The sequence below is a fragment of the Carettochelys insculpta genome, chromosome 14 (genome assembly GCF_033958435.1).
Source record: "Carettochelys insculpta isolate YL-2023 chromosome 14, ASM3395843v1, whole genome shotgun sequence".
NCBI classification, from domain to species: Eukaryota; Metazoa; Chordata; order Testudines; family Carettochelyidae; genus Carettochelys; species Carettochelys insculpta.
Window position 1 is genome coordinate 15059415 of NC_134150.1, and position 24217 is coordinate 15083631.

The 24217-nt window shown below is 40.3% G+C and overlaps 1 long non-coding RNA gene across 3 annotated transcripts in view; it reads right to left on the reverse strand.

The window, feature by feature from the left end:
* The window catches only part of LOC142020603 (uncharacterized), a 120897-nt gene that overhangs the window by 92190 nt on the left and 4490 nt on the right, over positions 1-24217 (reverse strand). For all 3 annotated transcript variants that reach the window (XR_012647455.1, XR_012647454.1, XR_012647456.1), the window contains exon 2: positions 22460-22571. This is a non-coding gene — a long non-coding RNA (uncharacterized LOC142020603). The remainder of the gene's footprint in view (positions 1-22459; positions 22572-24217) is intronic.

Sequence of the window (24217 nt, forward strand, 5' to 3'; positions counted from 1 at the left end):
CACCAGGGGTCATATTTATTTCTCTTTAACCCATTTTCTTGTATCATTGGCTATTGAGTATTTTGGTTAGGAATATAACCCAGAGAAACTTTAATCTGAAATAGGAGCAAAATACAACTTTCAATTGTCTTTTATTCCTTGCCCCCAGTATAACCCACTCCAGTCTGCTTGCATAATTTGAGCTCTAAGGAACTGATCTTATTTTACATTTAGATAGTTGGTGCATCTCCTGCAAAAACAAACTGAAAATATTCCAACTCTCATTTGGTGAATTCTTTCCAGGCACTCTAATAAACAGCAACATCAGATATAATGCCTGCTGTAGCTCCAGGCTGTGGTTAAACATTTTAACAGTGTAGCAAACTCATCAACAAGCCTTTTTTTCCCCCCACTTAAATTTTTTTTATCCTACTGGCTCGTGACTTGGGGATTTTTACAGGCTGGGTCAAGAATTTGTCATGTATTTTGAAACTTTAATTTGAAACCAAATGATTATTTTTAATATCTTATACACTGCATTTATAGACCATGCATAAACCCACTTACCAAAGTGCACAACTGGATTATGGTCTATGCCGCAGCAATCACTGTTTAATTAAAAATTCCTCCTTTTGTTACTCTATTTTTATGATGGTGCAATTCTATTGATTTTAATGGAGTAATGCAGCAGGGAATGAGACTCTCAGAATTTTTGCTCATAAATAAGCTTTTTTCCCCAGAGTTACTAAATTTATTATTATTATTATTATTATTATTATTATTATTATTTCATCTGGCATTTTAAGTTTGTCTCTTTTCCTCTTGAGTTGGCAAGGTAGTTTGTGGCTGATATATCCTATTCACAATATAATTATCGTAAGGAGCCAGTAATTTTAAATATTATCAAAACTATCATTCAGGCAGACAGTTATGTTATCATTTCAGCAGCCACAGTGAGCTGCCTATTCCAGCAACATCAGGCTGTGTAGCACAACCAAATAGCATTGTGTGGCTGATTTTTCTGGCACAGCACATTACCACCAGAACTGAGTGACTGTGTGCATGGCTGAGAGTGTCCTGTGAGGAATAAATCAGAGGTTTCCGAATATTTTAAGGGTAAATAGGAAAATATTTGCCTGAATTTAGACCGCAGTAAGAAACTCTGATGAGTTAGCTGCTGAGTTCAAGTGACCTGATTAGCAAATTTAGGAGTGAAATTATGGGATGAAACCTGCCCACATAGTCTCCTTTTATTGTGCAGCCCCCTCCACCTCTCTCAGGTTTGACTGTGCCGCCCTGACTCAGCAAAGCACTTAAACATAAACTAAAAGAGAACGGAATTTAGAAATGTGCTTAGTGCCAAGAATGTGCTCAAGTGCTTTGTTGTTTCTTCTGTTATTGTCTGGGCCATGGTGTAAACTGTCACAAGTCCGTTGACCTCAGTTGCTGATTTCAGTACGCCTGTGATAATTTACCCACCACCAGCACCACCTCATTGTTTCTTTCATTGACTATCCTGTTATTGTAGGGTGGAGATGAATGAAGACTAGACACACACACTGTTCTAGGCCCAAATGCTCCCCACAGTGGTTTGGTACACAAGAAGAGTAAAAATCATAGATAAGACACACAAAGTATCGGAGGGGTAGCCGTGTTAGTCTGGATCTGTAGCAGCAACGATGGGTCCTGTGGCACCTTATAGACTAACAGAAAAGTTTTGAGCATGAGCTTTCGTGAGCACAGACCTGTGCTCACGAAAGCTCATGCTCAAAACTTTTCTGTTAGTCTATAAGGTGCCACAGGACCCTTCGTTGCTAAGACACACAAAGAGGATTGAAGGGTTAGCAGGTAAACTGCAAGGAAAGGTACCATATCGTAAGTGCCTCTGTCCCCAAGTTCCCTACCTCACAAGACAAGAGGTGATGCAACTGATACATGTACTATCACAGGGCGGCTTGGCTTTTTCAGAGCTAGAGGCTTCAGGCCAGCCAACTCTGGATAGTTACTAAGGAAGCACATCTGAGCTGGGATCAGCAGATTCCCAATAAGGAGTGGCTGGAAGCTGTAGAGGGAGGAGATCCCCAGGAAGACCAGAGTAGAATACAAATTATTTTGTTAGTCTTTAAAGTGCCACATGACTGCTTTTTTGTTTTGGTAGAATACAGACTCACAGGGCTCCCTCTCTGACACTTAGTTTAAATGTGTGTTAATTTAACCAAACAGCGCCAGAGAAGGATTGCTTAGGGATAAAAGGGGCATGTGAGTTACGGAAGGGGAGAACTGAAGCAGGCACTGGCATGAGGAGTCATGCAGGAAGTGGCCTTATGATAAATTCATTGAAACCCTTGTTAGCTAGTTATCAGTTACTGATACTTATTATTGTAGAAGTGCAAATGTTGGGAACCCACTGTCAGGATTATACAACCAAGGGTTAGGTTAATAGACATTAAAGTCAGATAAAAGGACTATTATGACCAACTGGTCTGATGTCTGGCACAGCCCAGACCACAGCATTTCAAGTTTCCCACCAGGTCCTTCCAGTCCATCTATTTACCTCCTTATTAAGTCAGTCCCAGGCCTTTCTTTCCAGGGTCTAACACCCCAAGTTCCAAGTTTCTCTGATGGCTCCCAGAAGTCTTTGTATTATACTCCAATCTTCCTGAGGATCTCCCACCTCTACAGCTTCCAGCTTCTTCCATCAACAAGCCCAGTAGTCTGTGGTAGAACAAGAACGTGTCCTTATTTAGTTCCAGCTCAGGAAAGCTTCCCTGTTCAGACTATCGCTTTAGCCTTTGCTTATCTTTAAGATCATGTGTTTATCTCTTCAAACTCACTGAGACTTAAGTAAGTGCCTTAAATTAAGTATGTGTTTATATTGGCCCAAATCAAGACTTCAATGAAGAAGTGAGGATGTATAATCAACATTTATTCCACTAAGTTTTCCTCAAGAAATATGCCTTAATGAGGTTTATATGAATAATCATTATCAAGGAATTTATTGCATTACCACTAAGTACTGTTTATATGAACACTATAAACCTGATCTACAACCATTGAAAATAATGTGATTTTTGTAGGCATAGAATCAACCCTATATGCATCCAGCATGGTAGTTGAACTTGATTGCTTTTATTCAATAATTATTGCTTAACAAGAGGCATTGTCAAGGTTATTAGGCTTAAAAATGAGAAAATCTGTGAAGCTGTGAAAGATCAAAAATCTCATCATACCATCAGCCAAGCAACTATTAATTTTTCACTCCATGTCCAACATAAACATGCACGTATTTCTCTGAATGTATGCCATGTGCATCACCAGCAATTGTAGCTGTAAATACCAGTTTGATAGGTGACTTGGAAGAATCTAAGACAGACAGACAGACAGACAGACAGACAGACCGAATTTCTTGCTTGGCAACATGCCTTCAAAAAAGATTCACATTTTTTCATCTAACTTCCTCGTGCACACAGAGAAGGAAGCAGGCAGGCACTATCATCTCTTTCAACAACTGAAGTGCAGTAGCAAGCTAGAAAAATCACAATTTGTATAAGTATCAGAGAGGGAGCCATATTTAGTCTGTATCTTTGAGGCCAACAAGGCCTCAAAGATACAGACTAAATACGGCTGTGTCACCTGTATCACCTTACAGACTAACAGGTATTTTGGAGCATCAGCTTTTGTGGGCAAAGACTTGCTTCATCAGATGCATGAGTGGTGGTGGGGTTTTCAGAGGAGTATTTAAAGGCGGGGGGGTCCCAGAAAAAGGGAGGACCACAGCTGACAAGGTCTATTCAGTCAGGGTGGAAATAGCCCATTATCAGTAGTATACAACAAGAGAGAATGTGCAAAGAACCTGTGTGGGAGAATGTTTAAAGTGGAAAAGCCGTTGCATGGGGGCAGTTCCACTCTCTTGACCTCAGAAGCCTGGTTCCAGTGGTACGAAAAGTCGTCATGGCTGGGACTTCCTAGGCCGCAGTGGGTGGCCATGCCATCTTTGGTGCCTTCTCATGCCCTTTGCTCTCCACAGAGCATTGCAGAACCTCCTTCCTGGTCATTGGATCTTGCTGTTGATCTCATCCATCTAATCTGCCGGGGCTGGCTTTGCATGCTGGGATAGGCAATTCCCTATCTCACTGCAGGTTTCAGACCTGCCGGCAACCCTCACCTAGTTTAGCCCGCCTGTCGACGCGGTTTATCAGGGTGTGGCCACTGCATGCTACAGCTTCTTGGATCCACAGGTGAGAGCTGGGTGCCAGGTGGGGACCAAAGTTGCACAAACTGCCCCCAAAGAGACATGACAGGTCCCCACACCAGAGGTGCTACCCCTCCCTGGACACCCCATACACTCACGAGCATTGAAGCCATGATTCTGAAAGCCCAGCTTCGCTGGACAGGGCATGTCATATGAATGGAGGAGTCAAGAATCCCTAAGCAGCTCCTCTATGGTGAACTCTCCCAGGGCAAAAGGAATCAAGGTAGGCCTCGTAAGAGATATAAATCTGCGTGAAGGCCAACATTGCTCATACTGGTTGAAAACCAGATCAGAGAGCAGCATGCAGAGCAGCATGTGAAAGACCGAACAGGCTGGCGTGCTCTCGTACGACACGCGTATGACAACTTTGAAGAGCAGCAACACGTACGCCTCATTGATGCTCATGAGAGGAAGAAAGCAACAGCAGCAGCTGCACCAACAGAGCCAGGACGATTCCCTTGCCCCCACTGTGAACGCCCATGCCCTTCAAACCTTGGTCTCCTCAGCCACATGCAAGTCCACCACCAACGAGCCTGTGCAAGCTCAAGACATCATCGTCGGCCCCAATGGACTACCTACTACATAAAGAGAGGAGAAAAGAAGTCAGATCAGTCGGGGGGTGCTGTATACTCCTGATAGCAGGCCAGTGCCAAATGCTTCAGAAGGAATAAATAGAACAGGTCATCATAAAGAATCAAATCCTTAGAAAGTCAAAAGGAACAAATGGTAAATGATTCCTAGGGGCTTCTGCACAAGAGTGAACTGTCAGTAAAGTGTAATTCTTTTCTAACAGAAAACACAATGCTGTATGCAGAATCAGTCACTGTTATCTGCTCAGAAACCCCAAATCATTCATAGTCACTTCCAAATTTGGGGGAATTCAGACTAAAAATGTTATAAATGAAAACAAAACCACATCAGGTGCAGCCTAGTTGGATGCCACTTTCTTTTGTGTAAATAAATTTTGTAAAATGAAATAATAAGCTCCAATATTCTCCTCACCATACTGTCCAGGTACTAAGCCAATTATTTCCAATGGTCAGGATTTCAAAACTGTTTAATATAGACAATAGGTCATGTGTGGGCAGTAAGTGGCCTGCATTCCAGACATGATTCACCAGTGTGTTAGCCATCTGGCAGGTATTGTTAAATAACAATACATATTGTTAGAATTAAGAATAATACTATTGTAGTTATGTATGTATTGGTGGTGGTGGTATTTATGTAATGGGGGTGATTTTATTATGCAAACTTTTTCCCATTTACGCCCTGATCCAAAGCCTTCTGAAGTTAGAGAAAAGATTTCCGTTGCCTTTTGGCTTTTGATCAGGCAGTTAATTATCTAGATCTCTCCAGGTTAACAAAGAACTCAAACAGCTGCTTAACCATAAATATGGGAGTAGTTTCAATTTGACGAGTCACATGTGTAGGTGCTTTCCTCAAGCAGGACTTTCATGCTTGCCAGATCTGACCAGATAAGATGGGAGGAGAGGGAGACCAGGAGAAAGAATTAAATTTTAATTTTAAATTTGTTAATGTAATAAGACACTCAATTTTTGGTCAGCTTCTTTGTATGGTGGTAATGCTGATTATATGCCTTTCAGTAGAGATGGAGCTCGACCAGGAAATATTCTGATCGCTGTCTTATATGGAAAGCAATATATGAATCAGATAGTAACTTCTGGTCTTTGCTGTCTTAAAAACCTATGTTCTGTGTCCAGTGACTGCTAATTCATGTGGCCCTATGGACTGTCCCCATGTTATGCCCACATGTGGAAAGCAATAGAAACAACTTAGCATAGCGAGAGGAAGGCAGCTGTCCTGAGATCAGGTGATTCAATTAGCATGCGTTAGAAAAATCAAAATGCATTTTCAAAGGTTGCATTTTTATTTAAAAAAGTCTTAAAACAATGCATGAAGAATGCATTGAAGTCACTACAATAGCAGTATTCTGAATACAGGTCATATGTGTTTGATTATTCTATTCAGGTAGTTTGGTTAGTTTTGGCAAATGAAAACCTTGTCCTATTACAAGACATTTTTGCCTCCTGGATTTGCATACACATGCAATATCTCCTATACTACTTTTATTTATTTTCTCAGGTATAGACAGATATGATCAGAGTTGTGGCACTCATTAACAGATCAAGCAAGCATGTACAGCTGTGTTTTGATCAGTGGAAAGGTTGCCTAGCATGTAAGAACTGAAAATGCCCTTTTTTGCGGGGTATGACAGGTGCATCCAAGCATCTAGCAAGTGAAAATCAAGGGTTTGTATAAGGAAGGACTAAGAGAAACTACCACAAAGAATTTTAAAAAAATACTTTAATAGTTACAACTGTGCAAACTCAACCACATTTTTGCCTTCTGTTGGCACTTAGTCATCCATCATTGCATTTGTTCATACAGCTGGTTCCTGTTCCTTCCTCCTGTTGCCCCTTTGTCCCTGTTTTTGCACCAGGTTTCCCTAGACACCAGAGTTGTGGGCTCATCTTCATCACCCATTTGAGTATATGCTAATAGTCCTTTTGCCTTCTCCTCTAAATCAGTGCTTCATCTCTTGGGCAAGAAAGGAGCTACTGAGACTGGTTCCCTTTACGGGCATGTTCCATACTTTTTAATCATTGCATAGCACTTAAATACTGTGGAGACAGGCACTCTGGAGGTATCTCAGATGACAGAAAGACAGGTCTGATTCAGAGGAAAATTATCTTGACAGAGTGGGGTCAAAGGGTTTTAACCAGCTCCTTCATTCTGACTCCCTCAGGTTCAGCCCCTCACTCCTCCATCATTGTAACTGCATGCTTGACACACACACACACGGGAGCTGCACCATTTTTCAAGCTGAACAGTGCAAATAGCCTCCACTAAAAATGTACTGCAATGTCTGGTTAACCTAACATCTGGAGGTGAGCAATCCAGAGCACAGTCTCCCCTCTCAGTGGCTTTCATGGCCAAAAATTGTTTATGGTGGCCACCAGGAATTTTCCAAATTTGGATACCTCTGTGTCCCAACTATTTTCATTCCCTAAAGGCCAGTTTTTAGCACCCACTAGATGAGTTCGAGATCAGAGTTGCAAATTTGCATGGATAGATAGAGCTTGCACATGCCAATCCAACTTTTCAGGTTAAACAAAAATATGGGGTTCTAATAGTGTGTGCCTAAAAATTGAACTTTGAATCTGAGGGCTGCAAAGTTGAGGCTGCATTTGAAAGTCTGCAATACTCCATAACTGGACGTTCAAAAATTTCTGTAATCATATCCAAACTTGGGCATAGCCAAGAAGTTATCCACTGAGCTTCCAGCTGATCCTCCTCCCTAAGAGGCATTAAGGATGGAGATTTACCAAAATATTTGGTAGAAATCTATATGGGTGCTATCCACAGTACTTATTTTTTTTCCCATAGAGTGCCTTCTTTTGTAGAATCCTGCTTCCCCAGTGATGCAAAAGCCCTGTTCCAAGCTTACTAGAATCATGTGACCAGCAGAAACCTAAGACAGCTAGAGAGGTTTACATTTTTTAAGCTCTTTTCTGCTGCCTGGCTCAGATTCCTTGAACAGCAGCTTTCTTGTTCATAGACACTGCAGCTACATTGGTTCTGGTTCTTATTTATACCAATGCCCCTTTATGCCACCTCAGCAATGTGAAAGGGCTGTAAAGTGGATGTAACTGTGCTTTAAATGCACTGTAAGGCCCCTTTACCTCCTGGAGCCTTATGTAAAGGGGACTCAGGCTGCTCTCTTTTCCCTTCCATTCTCTTGTTTTATACCTTTGCTTTCCAGCCCTTCAGACAGAATGCATATGACTGTGTGTGGGGCGGGGGTATTCCAAGAGCCAAGGAGATTCCTCCTCACTGAGGGTGGCTGCACCATTATAGTGAACACAACTCAGTTCTTCACATTTCTATTAGGTTAGTGCATTTCTGTATTTAACTATCTGAATACATCTGAGCATTCCTTTAGTACATTGTCACTTACTCTTTTACCCCCTGACCCAGACTACGCATCCTATCATATTTTACCCCAGGGATCATCTCTGCTTCCCCCAACCTCCTCTCTGCTGTTTTTGCCCAGTTAGATTCTTTGCTGCACTTTGCATGATTTGCCTGATTCTGTGGAGGGAGCTGTAGGCCACTTTGTAATTGTTGTTTTATGTAGAGCATTGATTCTGCAGTTCCTGTCTGGTTTTGAGACCTAACACCTCACTCTAGGGTCCCCTGGTATAGTCAGCAGATAAGAAGGCCAGAGGGAGTCTGAGCACTGGGTTCAGAGTACATTCTTGTATCGGAAAGCAGCTCTACAGCATCTGCAAGAGGATTCTTGGCAATTCTCTGGTTAAACTGCATGTGCAATATTATCTCTCTAGGCAAAGAGGAGTCTGGCAACCCCTGTAGTAGCATTTCAGTTGTTCTCAGTCTTTCTGACTCAGAGACATTAATTTCTCCCCTGCCCCCATGCCCAAGCTCCTTTGGCAGATATAAGTTCTCTCTTTTTTCAACAGGATTATGATTGGCTATTTCTTTTAACCTGTTGCTGCCACTCCTGAGCCAGGTGATAGTTTTCTCATCCAGACAATGATCTCTAGCAGACTGTGGCACAACTGCCAATCACCTGCTCTTTGTGCAGCTAATAGGTATGACTGCCAATTGATTTACACCCATGCCCACAGACTCTGCCTCCCACTGTACATCTGATGCTGTTCTTTAGCACTTCTCTTGTCAGTGGCCACAGAAAGGAAACCATTGCTCAATCCAGAAACTCTTTGTTTTACCAAAAAAGGGCTGAGAAACATGAGGCAAGACCCTGCTGTATCAATTCATCAGATGCGGTGGAAAGAAAATGTGTTTAAGAAAAGCATTGTGGAGAAAGATGCAAACAGTACAGCCTCACTGGATCAGGCCAGGAAGCAGCCCAGCTGAAATCTACTGACGGAGTCATTTTCTCCCTTTCCAGTGTCTCTCTTGCACATAAAAATTGCTTGAGGAAATGCAAATATTTAAAAACAAAAAAGACCTCCCAGGCTGACTTGAAACATATTCAGAGCTCACATCTCCTCCCTACTCCCTACAACCCAGTAAATATTTCTTTGGTCCTGCACAACATTTTACACTGAACCCAGGAAATTTCAGGTTGAGCTTGGAAACCCTTCTTTTCAAAGCAAATGTTTGGGCCAGGCTACTGGCTATGTTGCATTTTTCCACCCGAACCATATAAAGCCTGACTTTATTGACAAACATGCTGAATTGTGTGGTTGTCAACTAACGGATTTCCTGGTTAAGTGCACATAAACATTCCAATTTCTTTGGTCAGTTTTTACACTTTGGTATAAAGCTGGTGGCAGTGCTGCATTGTTCAGCTAGAGCAGGTGGGGCAGGCAAAATCATGCCTGGGGGCCAGATCCTATCTTCCAAGTACATCTCTCCAGCATGCCCAGCTGATTTGCTGAGCATACATACCTACAGCCAGGAGCATAGGTTCAGCTGCCCCTCAACCCACTTGCTGCTCCTAGGATTCCTCTGCTAGCTGTGCAGAAGGGAAGGAGATAAGGATGAAGTCAGGGTGCTCCCCTGCCCCTGTATCCCATCTCTACAGAGCAGGGATCGGGGAGCTGGAGACATAGAGTAGAGCTGCTCCAGTCTGAAGCATGGGTGGTAAGAGACCCAGGAGTGCAGAGCAGGGGAAGGGAAAAACAAGAAAGCAGGACAGAGTTCCCTTAAAGAGACAGAGGATAGCTTCTTTCAGAACCTTACCAGCAGCAACCAGCGTGCACACTCTGTGTTACTGTCACACATAACCAGTGGGTGTCACGCACACAGTGCAGCACACACACAATCTGTGTCACAAAGTCTGTCTCTCACACACAGTTTCTCTTTCGCTCTCTCTCACACACACACACATGCACTATTTGTTTCTCTCTGTAGCCCCCAGATGCCCCCCCCCCCTTCTGGAGGTTCCAACCCTTCTGGAGGACCCATAGCCGGCCAGTGACAAGTACCAAAACTCATGGAGTGGCCCCTCTGTGAAAATTATTGCCACCCTGGAGCTAGAGCCTCAGCTCAGAGAAACCAACATAGCTCTCATGCCTTCAGAGGAGCTACATAGACGTACACCAGCTCAGAATCTGGCCATTATATCCATAGCAGTGGTTTTTTCAACCAGGATTCCAGGTTCAATACAGGGCTCCACAGACTATGTTTAAATTTTCCAAAAGGGTCTGCACTCTGTTTGAAAATGTTTCGGTGTCTGCATATGAAAAGCAAGTTTGAAAATCACTGATCTATAGATATCATGAGCTATGTTTTCTTCTGTTTGTGCTCACTGCTTTAGCAGCATATACTAGAGGACCTTTTTAGTTTACCTTAAATCTTCCTCTGGTTCAGGCCTGCCTACAGTGGGGGCAAAGGGGGCAGTTGTCCTGGGGCCCAGCACTTCAAAGGGGCCTGGAGCTCCAGTTGCCGCTACTGTTACTTCAGCAGCAGTAGCGTTGAGAGCTCCAGCCCCCTTTAAGATGTTGGTAGTGCCTCTTCAGGTGGCTCTGAGAGTAGGGAGCAATCTGAGCAGTGCTATGAGCAGACTATCTATCTACGTTTGGCCCCATCCCTCCTAGGACCCTAAGCCAGTCCCCTCCTATCTTACCCTGGGACCTGCAGTGGCTGTCGGCCCCTTTGTTCCAGTTCACTATAACAGTTTTGTGATATGGGCCAGTTTTGTGTGCATTTATCACACCTTTGACACTTGAAGGCATATACAACGCTCATTTGCAAAGTCTAACTATAAAAAGGGGAAGTTAAATGTAGCCCTTTTTCCTATTGTTTTCATTTTCTATTGAAAAGTGTTTTAAAAGAGCTATGAAATGTAAAATTGCTTCTGTTGCATCATCCAACTTCATTTCACTTTTGATGTGAAATGCATTTGTAGCAAATTTTCAGCGCTGAAGGACTAATCTGATAATGCTGTATGCATAAGGGCCACAGTCCAGAGCTGAATGCCCTGCCAAGCACTGAATAGATGCAAGGGGATGTAATCCAGTTTGTGGTTGCGGAAGTGAACTTCATGGGCCTTTCCCAAACCAGGCCTCCCAGGCCAACAGGGAAAGGATGAGAAATTCCCAGAGCTACAAACTCTTTTCCCACCTCCCCCCCACAACGAGGCTTCTTCCTCCCTTGCCACCTGTGTGCTGCCTTGCAGAGCAGTGTTCCATTCTGAGTGGTGACTGAGCATTCCCTCTTTCCTCCTTGTTTGCAGTGGAACAAAGCCAGTTTGGCTAGCTGCAGACTGTCTGCACTACAAGAGCCAAATCTGCGTCCAGCATGTAGTACAGGTGAACACAGCGTGGAGACAAGGAAGGAGAGACTGTCATTCCCTCTCCCCAGCAACTCTCTCTCTCTGTCTTTCCTCCCTGCCCCACCCCCCCCATACAGGCAGCAACTGCAGCTCCCCAAGCCCGTCTTGCTGCTCCTCTGGCAAGCACCCGTCCAGAATACTCATTCACTTGGGGACACAGAAAGAGATTATCAAAACAAAAAGCAGTCAAGTAGCACTTTAAAGACTAGCAAAATAGTTTATTAGGTGAGCTTTCGTGGGACAGACCCACTTCTTCAGACCATATCCAGACCAGAACAGACTCAATGTTTAAGACACAGAGAACCAAAAACAGTAAGCAAGGAGGACAATCAGAAAAAGATAATCAAGGTGAGCAAATCAGAGAGTGGAGGGGTGGGGGGGGGAAGATCAAGAATTAGACTGAGTTAAGTTTTTGGTTAAGTTGTTTTTGGTTCTCTGTGTCTTAAATATTGAGTCTGTTCTGGTCTGGATATGGTCTGAAGAAGTGGGTCTGTCCCACGAAAGTTCACCTAATAAACTATTTTGCTAGTCTTTAAAGTGCTACTTGACTGCTTTTTGTTTTGACAGTGTATAGACTAGCACAGCTTCCTCTCTGTTACTATTCAGAAAGAGAGTATTTTTTTTCCCTAAGAAATTGGAAATGGAAAATATGAGGACTTTTTTCACTGCATTTGAGTGGAGCTCTTTCCAGCACTCAGGTGGAAGAACACAAACATTTGTTTTGCTTCTGCAACACATGTACAGAAAAAGCAAAGCAAAGCTAAACAAAAGAAAGGTGTGATTAATGTTATGTGTGGACTTTTGAAAAAAATGAGGTCGCGACTGTTCTCTGCCTCAGTTTGCCAATCTGTAAAATGGGGATAATAATACCTACCTAACTTTTGTGTGATATACTTTGAGGTCCTTTGCTGTATGGATCAGAAAAGTAGTATTATTTCGTAGATGCATTATGTAATGTGGTCAACTTTTGTATGTCATTAAATACCAAAGATAATAGGCTAGGCTCAGCTAAATAATATGTTCACACATGATACTCATTATTCTGTACTTGAATCTATGCATTTAGCACTGTCTCACTCTGTTAAAAAAAGGGGGAATTTTGAAAAAGTTCCTCTTTGAGCATTTTATGATAGAACCTTAGAGTTGATTCTACCTCTAAATTACAAACCCTTATGTATGTACCATAAAGATGACCACCTAATACACAAACATTAGTTAATTGCAGCAATATATTCTTATCCACTGAATTTGAGCATTCCACACATTGTTTCTTTTTCTTTTCTTTTTTTTTTTTGGCTTGTAAATCTTGGGATACATATGAAAATGACCCAAAAGATGTATTATTTATGAATAGAAGTCTCAGATATCATGCTTTAGATTGATTGTGGTAGACAGGGTATAATAGATGTGCAATAAGTCAATGAAAAATAAAAAGCACCAAAAATGTTTCATTGTAAAAATGTAGTTCCAGTGACACCTCTTATATAAAGGACGTTGCCAACACATTGACATTTATATTTAGTATGTCTATGTGCATGATTTACATTTGTTTGAGGTGCTGAATATCAGGAATATCCATGCACATACACACCCCTTTTGAATGAGTGTAAGGCACAGGTTGCTCCATCGCCCCTCATGCGGCAAGCTTTTCTCCCTTTTTTTATTTTTCTCCTGTAGCTTCAGGGAGGCAAAGGAAGCAGTAGATCAATAGGATGTCTTGACTGAAGTTGCCTGCAGCAGTTCCATTTCTCAGACTGGACACTGATGCTAACTATCAATAGCAATAAGAGGCTGTCTCAGACAGAATTAAGGCTGTTTCTTCTGCATGGCTGTCTGGTGGTTACTGATAAACATCTTGTGCACAGGATTGCAACAAATAAACCATTTCAAATGTGCAAACTAGCCACTGTCATTCTTTCTATTGATTCTGGGTTTTGAGGTGTAGGGGGGGAAAATGTCTTATGGTATTTTCATACGGATAATTGATACCGATTGGGTGGTGGAAAGATGAATGGTGAAATAAAGGCATTATGTTATCAAATGCAGAAAGGTCACTGATAAAATTCTTCATACTCTTGTAGGAACTCTCAGATGGAAAAGGCTCAAATATGGGTTCTAAGTCGAGCTACTTAAGCACCAAATTTAACCCTTTACTGACCTCTCATTTCAGAAACTTTTTTATGAATGCTGGAAATATCCTGTCATGCTGTTTTCCTAAACTGTTGTTTGCTCTCACTACTCCTGTGAGTTCTTAAAGATAGTTTGGAAGCTTGAAATAATAAGGTGTCTCAGCCTGTAATCTCTACTCAGTGGGTTTCTATTGAATGGAGAAGTACAGAATCCTTGTCTCAAATATCTCATGAATATATCTGATTTAATATATGTTGGGCCATATTCTCAGCTGCAGGAAATCATTATAGCTCCGCTGATGTTAGATAGCAAATAGAGTTGTGTCAATGTGTATCACCCAAGGATCTGACTTACGTAACTGAACTCTTGGCTGGTTTTAAAATAACGAAGAAAGGGACAGGCGGGCAACTCCTCACCTGATGTAAATCAACATGGCTACATTTGATACCTGATTTCTTTTGTGGTACAACAGTTTACTCTAGCTGAGTTGTCTGGCCTGTGGCAATCTCCAGCGTCATAGCAAATGATGCTTCTCCAAGTCAGAGTCTAACTTTCTTGGGAAAAAAGAATAATTTTATTTGCACCTCCCTCCGGCCCAAAGAAACATTTAAAATAATGGTTTTGCTTTCTTAAATAATAATTTCCATGTACTGTTCAACAAAACCTGATGTTTACTGTGAGATTGTTCTCTAGGGAGAATTCTGATTTTGCTAAACTGTAAATTAAGATGACTGAGGACAAAATAAATCAGTTTCCAAGATTTAATAGTGAGGGCCTCCAACCCGGAGCAAGCGTATTAAGAAAATGTTTACATTAGATGAGTCCCAACTACATGTGCCTGGGAGTGCATATACACATCAGAGGAAGTTAAACAAAAAACTAAGAAACACTTAACACAGCAAAACAGCTACAAGTCATGGACTAATCATTCATTAACTGGTGGTCAATTTCACTTTTAAAAATTATTTTAATAGCCAGATCATATATAGTCATAATACTTACTAATGCCACAGGGACAACATGAGAATTAAGTAGTTCTTGTTTGTGCCATGTTTTGAAGTATTGTGAACTGTACTCAATATGACCTCAGTACAGAGTAAATATATTTTTCTCCAGTAGGCAGAAAGAGGGAGCATTCAGCATTTCAAGTTAGGAGAGCTGGAATTTCAGAAATAGCTTGGCTCTTCACTTTGATTACTTTCTGGATAGGAAGCTGGAGTCAAACTAATTCATTTTGTAAACATTTCTGATCATTCATGTGGAGTACATTGCCTAAGTCAATGCAGGACAATCTGACTGTTACAAGTTTATGAGCACAAACAAAATTGGATGCTTCATTTCATATGGCAGTAAGGGACTGATCATGTAGTTCTTACTTAGCCAAAACTCCCATTCGAGTTACTGGGAGTTTTGGAAAAGAAAAGACTTGTAGCTGAGGTTCTAAATTGTTTTGGTCTTCTGTAATACCAGCCCTGTACCTTTACAGTTCAATTTCTATAAATGTCCCTACAGCTCAGTGAGAGTGCTGCAAGTCCACATATCTGAACATAAATATTAGGCCACAGCCTCAGCCCATGTAAATGGATATATCTCCTGCCTTCAGAAAAGCTACATGTATACACAACATTTGAGGCTCTGACTCATTTTTCTTTCAGTGCTTATCTCCTAGCACAGAGTCCAAATGATGAAAATTGTGTTAATTTTAAATATTAACAAAAAGTAAGATTAATTCACCCCTGCTTCTAAAACTTAAGCTTCTTGGTTAGCTTTGCCCCATTTAGGAGCAACTAATTAGAAAAAGAAATTTCATGTTTAAAGTTTGACCATAGGCTTTCCCTAGGCTCTGAGGCTACAGCTGTACTGCAGCCCTATTTTGATATATTTAATTTCAAAATAACACAACTACACACAAAATGTATTTCGAAACAGCACCCAGCTATTTTGAAATAGCATTTCTGGACACATAGCGCTATTTTGAAATAGTGCCATTGAAGCCCATTACAGCTTATTTGAAATAACGGTATTCTGCGTCTTAATAGCACATATTTCGAAATAGTGTGTGCGTTATCTAGACGCTAGCAAAGTTATTTCAAAATAACTCTAGTGTAGATGTAACCTGAGTGAGCAAGTCCTTAAGCACGGGAAATAAGTTATTTGCCGAATTGGGGCCTCAATTGTAAAACCTCTTAAAAGAACATTAATGACTCTTTTGCTAAAAAATAATGTTTACTGAATTAGGTTTTAATATGCCCATTGACAAGCGTCTCTTGTGCATGTACCTCAACAGAAGTTATGCTATGATATAAGCACATAGCTGTGAGTTGTATTTGTCATTTAGTGTCACTAAAGCAGCATTCTTTTACAAGCGATGAAGCATTCGTTTTGCCTCAAATTATTCAAAACAGGAAACATTAGTCAAGCATTTTGTAAGCGTGCAAGGCACTCAAAGCTGGAGACAGACAGAGAAATGGATTACTTTACATATTTTCTACACAAACATTGGGATTAATTTAAATTATTCCCCGAAATCAAAATAACTAGAGGTTTTGGCAGCCTTTGAAGTTTAATGAATGTTTATCCTTCCATCAAACATAGGTTTTGGGACACCCTGCAGCACCACTAAGGATACAATGGTCTCAAGCCATTTATATTTAAAAACAACAATGCAAAGATGTTTGTAATGAAATTAAATAGAAAATTCATATGTTTGAAAATATTTTTGTCGACTCTTGTAAGCAAATTAAAGTTGCAAAATTATCACATTGCGCTACTGCTAGTCATCAGTAGTTTGGTCTGTAGGTTAAATGCAGTTGTGATCATTTCAAAAGTAGTCTTGATATAGAACACGTCTCCTTTGTACTGTACATGCTTTGCTATGCCTGATTTTGTATTCTTTTAGGGACACATAAGAGCTGGTTTTGCTTTTTCATCTTTCAGAGTATATTTAGAATTCCTTTTAAATGGCTGTTATCAAACATGACAAGAGGTACCTATTACTTAGAGAAATTCAGATGTATGTTTTCTCTATGAGAAAATTAAATCATACTACCAGGTAAAGCAGACCAGAAACAGGATTTCCACATAAAACCTGATTTCTTTCATCATTAATGAAGACAAAAAAATCACATAAGGCAAAAATTTTACATAAATGGGAAAGAATTGGGTTGCTTTATGTCAACATGAATAAAATTTTAAACGGGCAATATTTTCAAAGCTTTTGATAATTCAGCCGTAAAAATACTCTCTGATATTTCTGAGGGTTATTTTTGCACACAAGAACCAGAAAAGTGGATATTTGTAATATCTGAAATGCACAATGTCTTTCAGTTAAATTGACACCTTAGAGGCCTTCCTGTTAATGTAATTGAAAATGCATATGAAATTAAAGTGATAGACACATGGACTGCAAAATGTGTATTAACAGTTAGACTCCCATTTGGAAATTTGTTAAGCATAACAACAATTTAAAATGAATTGAGCTTGAGGGAAAAAGTTTTAGCTAGTGGTACTACAGTCATGTACAAAGCAAGTTCAACATTCTGGCCCTTTCCAAAGCGAAATAAAATGCCAAACATGAAACAAACAAGACCTCAAAGACTGTTAATCTGCTAGGTAATGGCGTCCAGAACCTAATTATTTCCAGGCTCATATACAAATAATATTGATTATTTGGAATGATTTTAAAAAGCTAAGAGCCATGCAAATAATGTAGTCTAATTATCATGTCATTTATGTGGAACCTGGGCCACAACATGCTCTAACTACCCAGTAAGGCCATGTCTACAAGAGTGGCTTTTCCCTGCAAAACTGGGTTTTTGCTGGAAAAAAATCACAGAGCGACTACAGGTCAAATGTGTTTTGTTAACAGTTTGTCGACACAACCCAGCACATTCACTCAGGTATAACACTTCTCTTGATAGGGTTCTGTCAACAAACAGCAGTGTAGACACTCCAGGGCCTTTTTGTCAACACAGGTCTTTTGGTTCACCAGGCAGCCCTGTATGCAGAGCTTCCGGTCAGCCATTCTGTTGAGAGCGGGCCAGGCAGTCTGGCTGCTCTCTGTCGACACACCAGATTGCTCCTGCCATCTGCTTTTATGTGTAGACGCAATCTGTTAACAGAAGTTTTGCCAGGAAATCCCTTCTGACGGTGATTTCTGTTGACAGAGGCTTCTCATGTAGACGTTCCCTAAGTGTGCTATGTACATGCAAAGTGTTAGTATTATTCTGGGCCAGATCAGATCCCTAAGCAGTAACACTCATCTAGCTGGGCGCCTTGAGGGAAACCTCACAGACTTTCTCCTATAGTCTTCTCTCATGGAGACAGGGGTCTGGCCCACAAACCACAAAGGGTTCCTGAGATCACAGGGACTCACAGAAGATACAGGATTATCATCTTAAAGGCACCTTGCAATCCAGTCTTTGGCATCACTCCTGAGGACTAGTCTGACTAGGGATACCCCAGATGAAGGGGAATCTGTCCTGTGGAAGGAAGCCATGAAAGTGTAGTACGACTCTGAGGGGTATTATATTTCCTGGGGATCTCAGCAGGTCGGTCTCATGGAAGCAGTGTGGTGCACCTATTCTCCTCCACCTCCTTAGTCTGCCAGGGCCTCCACTTCTTCTGCATTGATTCTTGGACTTGCAAGGAGACCTCTCTCATTTCGAGGGGAAAGCACACTTCTGAGGAGCGAGCAGACTCCTCCCTTTCTTCCCTGGGAGGATCCACAGAGACAAAGGCTCTTTCTTAACTAGATCCAATGGAGCCAATCTGACCTGTGATGCTGCTCCTGTGATATAGGTACTTGGTATGTACACACTGCATCTCCACCTTTACCACAGAGGTGAATCGAATTAATACATTTTAAAGATGGCCATGAGATACAAAGTCCGAATCCAATAGTCTGGGTTTATCTCAGGTTTGCTTCTGGCTCATACCTACTATTTGTTGGGCACAGTGAAAATCACTACTTTGTTTACTGATCAACATATTAAGTTTTTTCAGTTGTCTTTAATTTTCAGCCTTTGTATTTCTAAAGATTATTTTGTTGCACTGTGTTTCTAAACTGAAATTAGTATGACCTTTGAGCTATGTGCCAATACTACAAGCCCAGAACAATGCCTTTTCTGTTGGGATACACAACTCCTTTAAACAGATACAATTCCAATACTGGTTTGCTTGTGTATAATTCTCCATATTAAATTCTGGCTGTTTCTAGACATTACAGTTATCACTCTGCTTGATTTTAAAAGCATTACCACAAGGAAATTAGGATAAGAAGAAATGAAAAGGATGTCCTACAGCATTACAATATTCTGTATTGCATTATTAGTTTTCCATACTGTTCAGTGGATCGATCATCACTGTGCCCTATCAGAACAAGTGAATACATATTGACAGCCACTAACAATTTCTGTCTTTGGTTATCTACACCTTCATTGTATAAGCTCCTTGAAGAACCAGGATTACCTATAGTTAAACAGGTACATTAAGGAACAGTCTGCAGCAAATGCCATATCCTCTTTGTTTTGATAAGCAGTGAGCTGTTTGCCAAGCGTACGAATATCAGGGAACAAGTTCCTGTAGGCTTCCATGAACAGAGCAGACAGCACTAGCTCCACGATTCTGTCACTGTCGACAAATTGTTCATCTTAGGCCCTTTACAACACATGATCACTAGCACAGCAAAGTGTTACCGAACATTTTGCAGCCCCAGGCAGCTGCCTGTTCTGTCTACATGGTCCTGGGAATGCTGAGTCTCATGAATGTAAACTTATTCATCTCTCACCCATTTGACTCACACCCATGTCCCTTTTTTTTTTTTTTTACCTGAGCACATTTAGGGTTGGTCTGACTTTAGAGTAATTCATTGCAACTGGGGCAAAGGAGCTGCAGTCCTGGAAGTCCTATGAAAAGCAGCAATTGGAGAAACTGGATTTTACAAGAAAAATTTCTATGACTGAAAAGCAAGAGTGAGAAAAGAGGTTACAATTTAGGGAGAAAAAACAGGATCAGTAATTTCACTTTATTATGGAATTAAACATGGGATTTCATATTGGATGCAATGGTGTAAAAATTAACCAAAATCATCCTTGGTATAACTCCATAGAGTTCACTAGAGTTATAATAAGACCAGATTCTAAAACTGTCAATTTAAAATATGATTGCTTTGCTACTGCCTCAATGCTGCTTAAAAAATTGGAGCATCTACAACTACAGCAGAAGCAGGGCTGAGCATATTTTAAAGACACACGGAGTTATTTTTAACCCCTTCAAACTGGTGTGATTGGATATATGTTTTGGGGAATAAGTTTTACATTTGAAATAGAGATATAGAGGCAGCCTGCTAACAGGCAGATGTTTTGAGCATTGATTATTGTCACTGCTGATGCTGACAGCTGCATGCCAGCCTCCATTTCAAAAGTCACCTGTGTTCAAATGCATCTGATAATGGGCCTGATCTTGCCCTGTTCAAACAAGAGAACTCCCCATGTAGCTGTGTTCGCACAGGGTGAAATGTGCCCCAGTGCACCGGACCTTTGCTCTGCTGAAGTATTACATAAAACGCATGCATTCTGCACAGGAATGAATTTCAGCAATGAAGAGTTTAGGCTTGATCTTTTAGGTTGCACACCCCTCGAGGCAGGAAACACATCCTTTTCATGTTTGCCAATAATTATGCACAATATTTTACAAACTACAAATAAATGTACTGTTAGTTTTGGGTTTTCTTGGAAATATTTTTTTCTAACTGTATTATATATTTGGCGTTTCTCAACCAGGGGTTGGGGTATACTGAGGTCTTGCATGGGTTACATCAACTCATCTAGATATTTGCCTAGTTTTACAACAGGCTACATAAAAAAACACTAGTAAAGACAGTATAATCTAAAAGTTCATTCAGACAATGACTTGTTTCTACTGCTTCATATGCCTAAACAGTAAAGCACTGCATCTTTATTTTTTTTATTAATGAAGCTGTTGTAAGTAGGACTATTAATGACTTTAAAAAGTATCACTGGCACTCAGTCCTTACATAGAGTTCTAAAGGTCAAATTTCAGCACTCCACCTCAGAAAGGTTGCTGACCCCTGCCTTACACTGAAATGTAAGTACAATATTTCTATTCCAATTCGTTTATTTGAAAATAAGATGGTAGAAAGTCACCAAGTTTTCAGTGGTAGTCTTCTGTGATATTCCTCCATGTTTCTGTAAGTAAGTTGTTTTTAAGTGAGGTGTAACTTGGTGGTATGCACAACAAATCTGACTCCTGAAAAGGGTACAGTAATCTGGAAAGGTTGGATGGCACTTGTTTCAGGACCTCAGATTACCATAGGACCATGTTTCTCAACCAGTGGTAGTTGTGCCCTTAGTGGTATGCAAGGAAAGTCTAGAGGTACTTTATATATTTTAAAGGGGTACTTTATAAAAGAAGGCTGAGAAACTGTTATATATGACCTATAAGAACTGTGTACGTAGTGCTCTAAGCTGCAAAATTTACTCAATGAGTGACCCAATTTTCAGTGCTGGCACTGAAACTGATGCCCATTGACATCAATGGCTTTTGGATCACAACCTAAATTCTTTTTCAGGCCATATTTCCACTGGGATCATTGGTCCCATCAATAGTGGGTAGTTGTAGGACCCAAATGATCTGACTGAATCTATAGAAAGTTTGGGAGAGAGCCAATTAGACATAACAAAACAATTGTATTACTCAGGGCCAAATTCTGCCCTAGCTTTTGCACCATTTTGCACTCATTTTGGACAGAATTAGGCTCTAAATGCAAGTAGGGTAAAGACAGCAATAGAAGATTAGAAGATGAAATAATTCAGTGTAAGATTTAGGAAACGCCTATTAGAGCTATACTACGAGCTTCAAGCCTGTCACATAGGGAATGTGAAGGAGTAAAGGCCACTTTTCCAGTTTATGAGTCCTTGGGTGGAGGTGAAATCCATTCCCTTCTTGCACAGTTCCATGCACTAAGTCTGGTATGCAGGAAAAGGAGTCTTTCCCCTGCTCGGTGGTAACTAATTTTTGATAGTATATAGTTTCCATGCTCAGATTTGTCTGTGGATCACTGGTGGCCGACAAAGAATTGGCTTGCACGTGGTGCTAACCCTTTTCTTTGTTTCCAGACACTGAATTGCTTTAAAGGATAGCTACAAATAGACTTATTAATGTCCTAATGTTATATTCCACATGGGCAAGTGTTGTAGGTGCTAGATAGCATATTTTCATGACAGAGGGCATGTGCCCTGCACTATTGTGAAAGGCAGGCAGGCTGGTGCACAATACAATCTCCTTAGTAAATTGTGGCTTGCACACAAGAAGAAAATCCCTGTTACAACAGAAAATATTCTTATCAGATGGAAACATATATTTACGCACAACAGGCCTAATTTTACTCTCAGCCACACCAAATCAATTCCATTGACAGGGCTGGGCTGAACTGAATGCAGAGTTTGCACCATGAAGAATATACTGAGTTCAATAATGTAATGTAAAGCTTTATTCACAGCATATCTATTTTATTGAAAGCAAACACTATGGAATCAACATGTTGGGTTGATACAAATCGCATGATCACTATCACATTGTAATATGACATATTAAGTTAGTGCCACTTAATATTATAAGTTTCTGTACTTACAAAGTATTTACACCATCTTCAATGAAACTTTAGAAAATTGTGCAGGAAAATGAGTTAGGTTGTCAGGTCTATTTAATTAAGCATGAAATTTGGGACTTACCTGAGCAATATTTTCCCTTGGAGTCCGAGACACTTTAAGTCATTAATAGTTTATTATTCATCAAACTGGAGTAATCACACACTGTTGCTGAATATGAATTGATAGGCTGATTCTAGAAAGGAAAGTAATCAGTTTGTGACAATGGGTCTTACCCCATGCTAAATGATAATTTTGTAGTCGTAGGAGCTCATGTATAAGTTATACGGCAATTGTCATGAAATTTTGGCCTTTTGTTTTTATTTGGACAAGTTAGAGAAATCTAGCAGAACTGTTTCAAAGGGAAACAAATCCTGAAGGAGAAATCAAGTAGAAAGAATAATAGTGCAATAATGTGCAATTTCACTCCCAAACCATCTCTTTTCTGTCTTTTTTCAAATGGCTCCCATAGACCTATCTTCCACTTAATATGCTATTAAATAATTGTAATAACTATGGGATTTAAAAGCTATCCAAACCCAGGCCTTCCCTGCTAGATGGCTAGGTTCAAAGCAATCTGAAAAAAATGATGTGTTGTTCCTATCATATGAAGGCACTGTTCTCAGAGAAGAGTGCCTAGCTAATGGCCACTTCATAAATTGATATCAGGGTTTATTTAAGGCTGTTTTCTTGATGTGCACCTATTTGAGTCATACTTTTTTATTCCATACAAAGTTACTTTCATGGTGTAGTAGGAACCTGTGGAAGTGGAATATGTCTTTGACTCCCAATGTGGGATTTCAACCAGTTTATGTAAGGTTGGAGAACTATGTGTCATTTCATTTCTAAACGTCTATGTTTCTACTGGAGCTGCATTGCGGCTTTATGTGGCTTTGATACACAAATTAAATGGAGCTATAAGGGGATGTGGCTTGTGAAAAAAATATCCCCTTTGGCAGCCAAGAAAATTCTCAGTTCCCTATAGATTCCCTACTAACTTTGTCCATACTGACACTGACCACTGAATTCCAAGGTGTTTCAGAGTGGTTTTTGGACCTTTAGAGCCTGCCTGAAATATCTGTAATTCATTGTTACTAATCTAAGTAGCATTTGATTATTAATGTAGAACATACCATATAAAAGAATACAATTGTGCCCTTGCAATCAATCAGTTGTAATGTCAAAATACAGGAACTGACTAAAAAAGAATGTATTACATTGCCAAAAAATCCCAGGTTTATTCTCAACACAGAAATTAAGACATAATATCACACAAAGATATTATACGGAGGATAATAGGATTGGATTTATGGTGGGTGTAGTTTTGCCAGAATTCTTTTGCATAAAATAAGTGCACAGGGAAACAAAAGAAATATACATTAAATTCTCCTGAAACGTTTCTTTTTTCTTTCCCCCACCTTCCTGTTAAGCACTGAACATACAAAACCCTCCTTTCTACAGCTATATTGAACATTGCTGATAAAGGAATAACACCATTTATGTATTTTATTTTTCTCAGCTTTCAACCCTCTTGCCTGTAAAACCACTTCCTCTAGCTTCATGTAGCCTGCTTACTTAGTTATTAATATATCTAAATTGGTAGTAGCCTTCAGAGGCATTTTTTGTGAAATTCGAAACAAGCACATTTACTCATTAACTGTAAATAAAAGTTAAAAGGATAGATTAAAAAGGTATGGGGGGAGGCTGGTCTGATTGATTGGGAGATTGATTTTATTACTTCTCCTGTAGGTGGGCAGTGATAGCTGTAAATCTCTTGATAATCATTTCAGAAACACCTTCATCAATAAGCTCCAAAGGGAGGGGTAGGTGTAAAATTTTGTT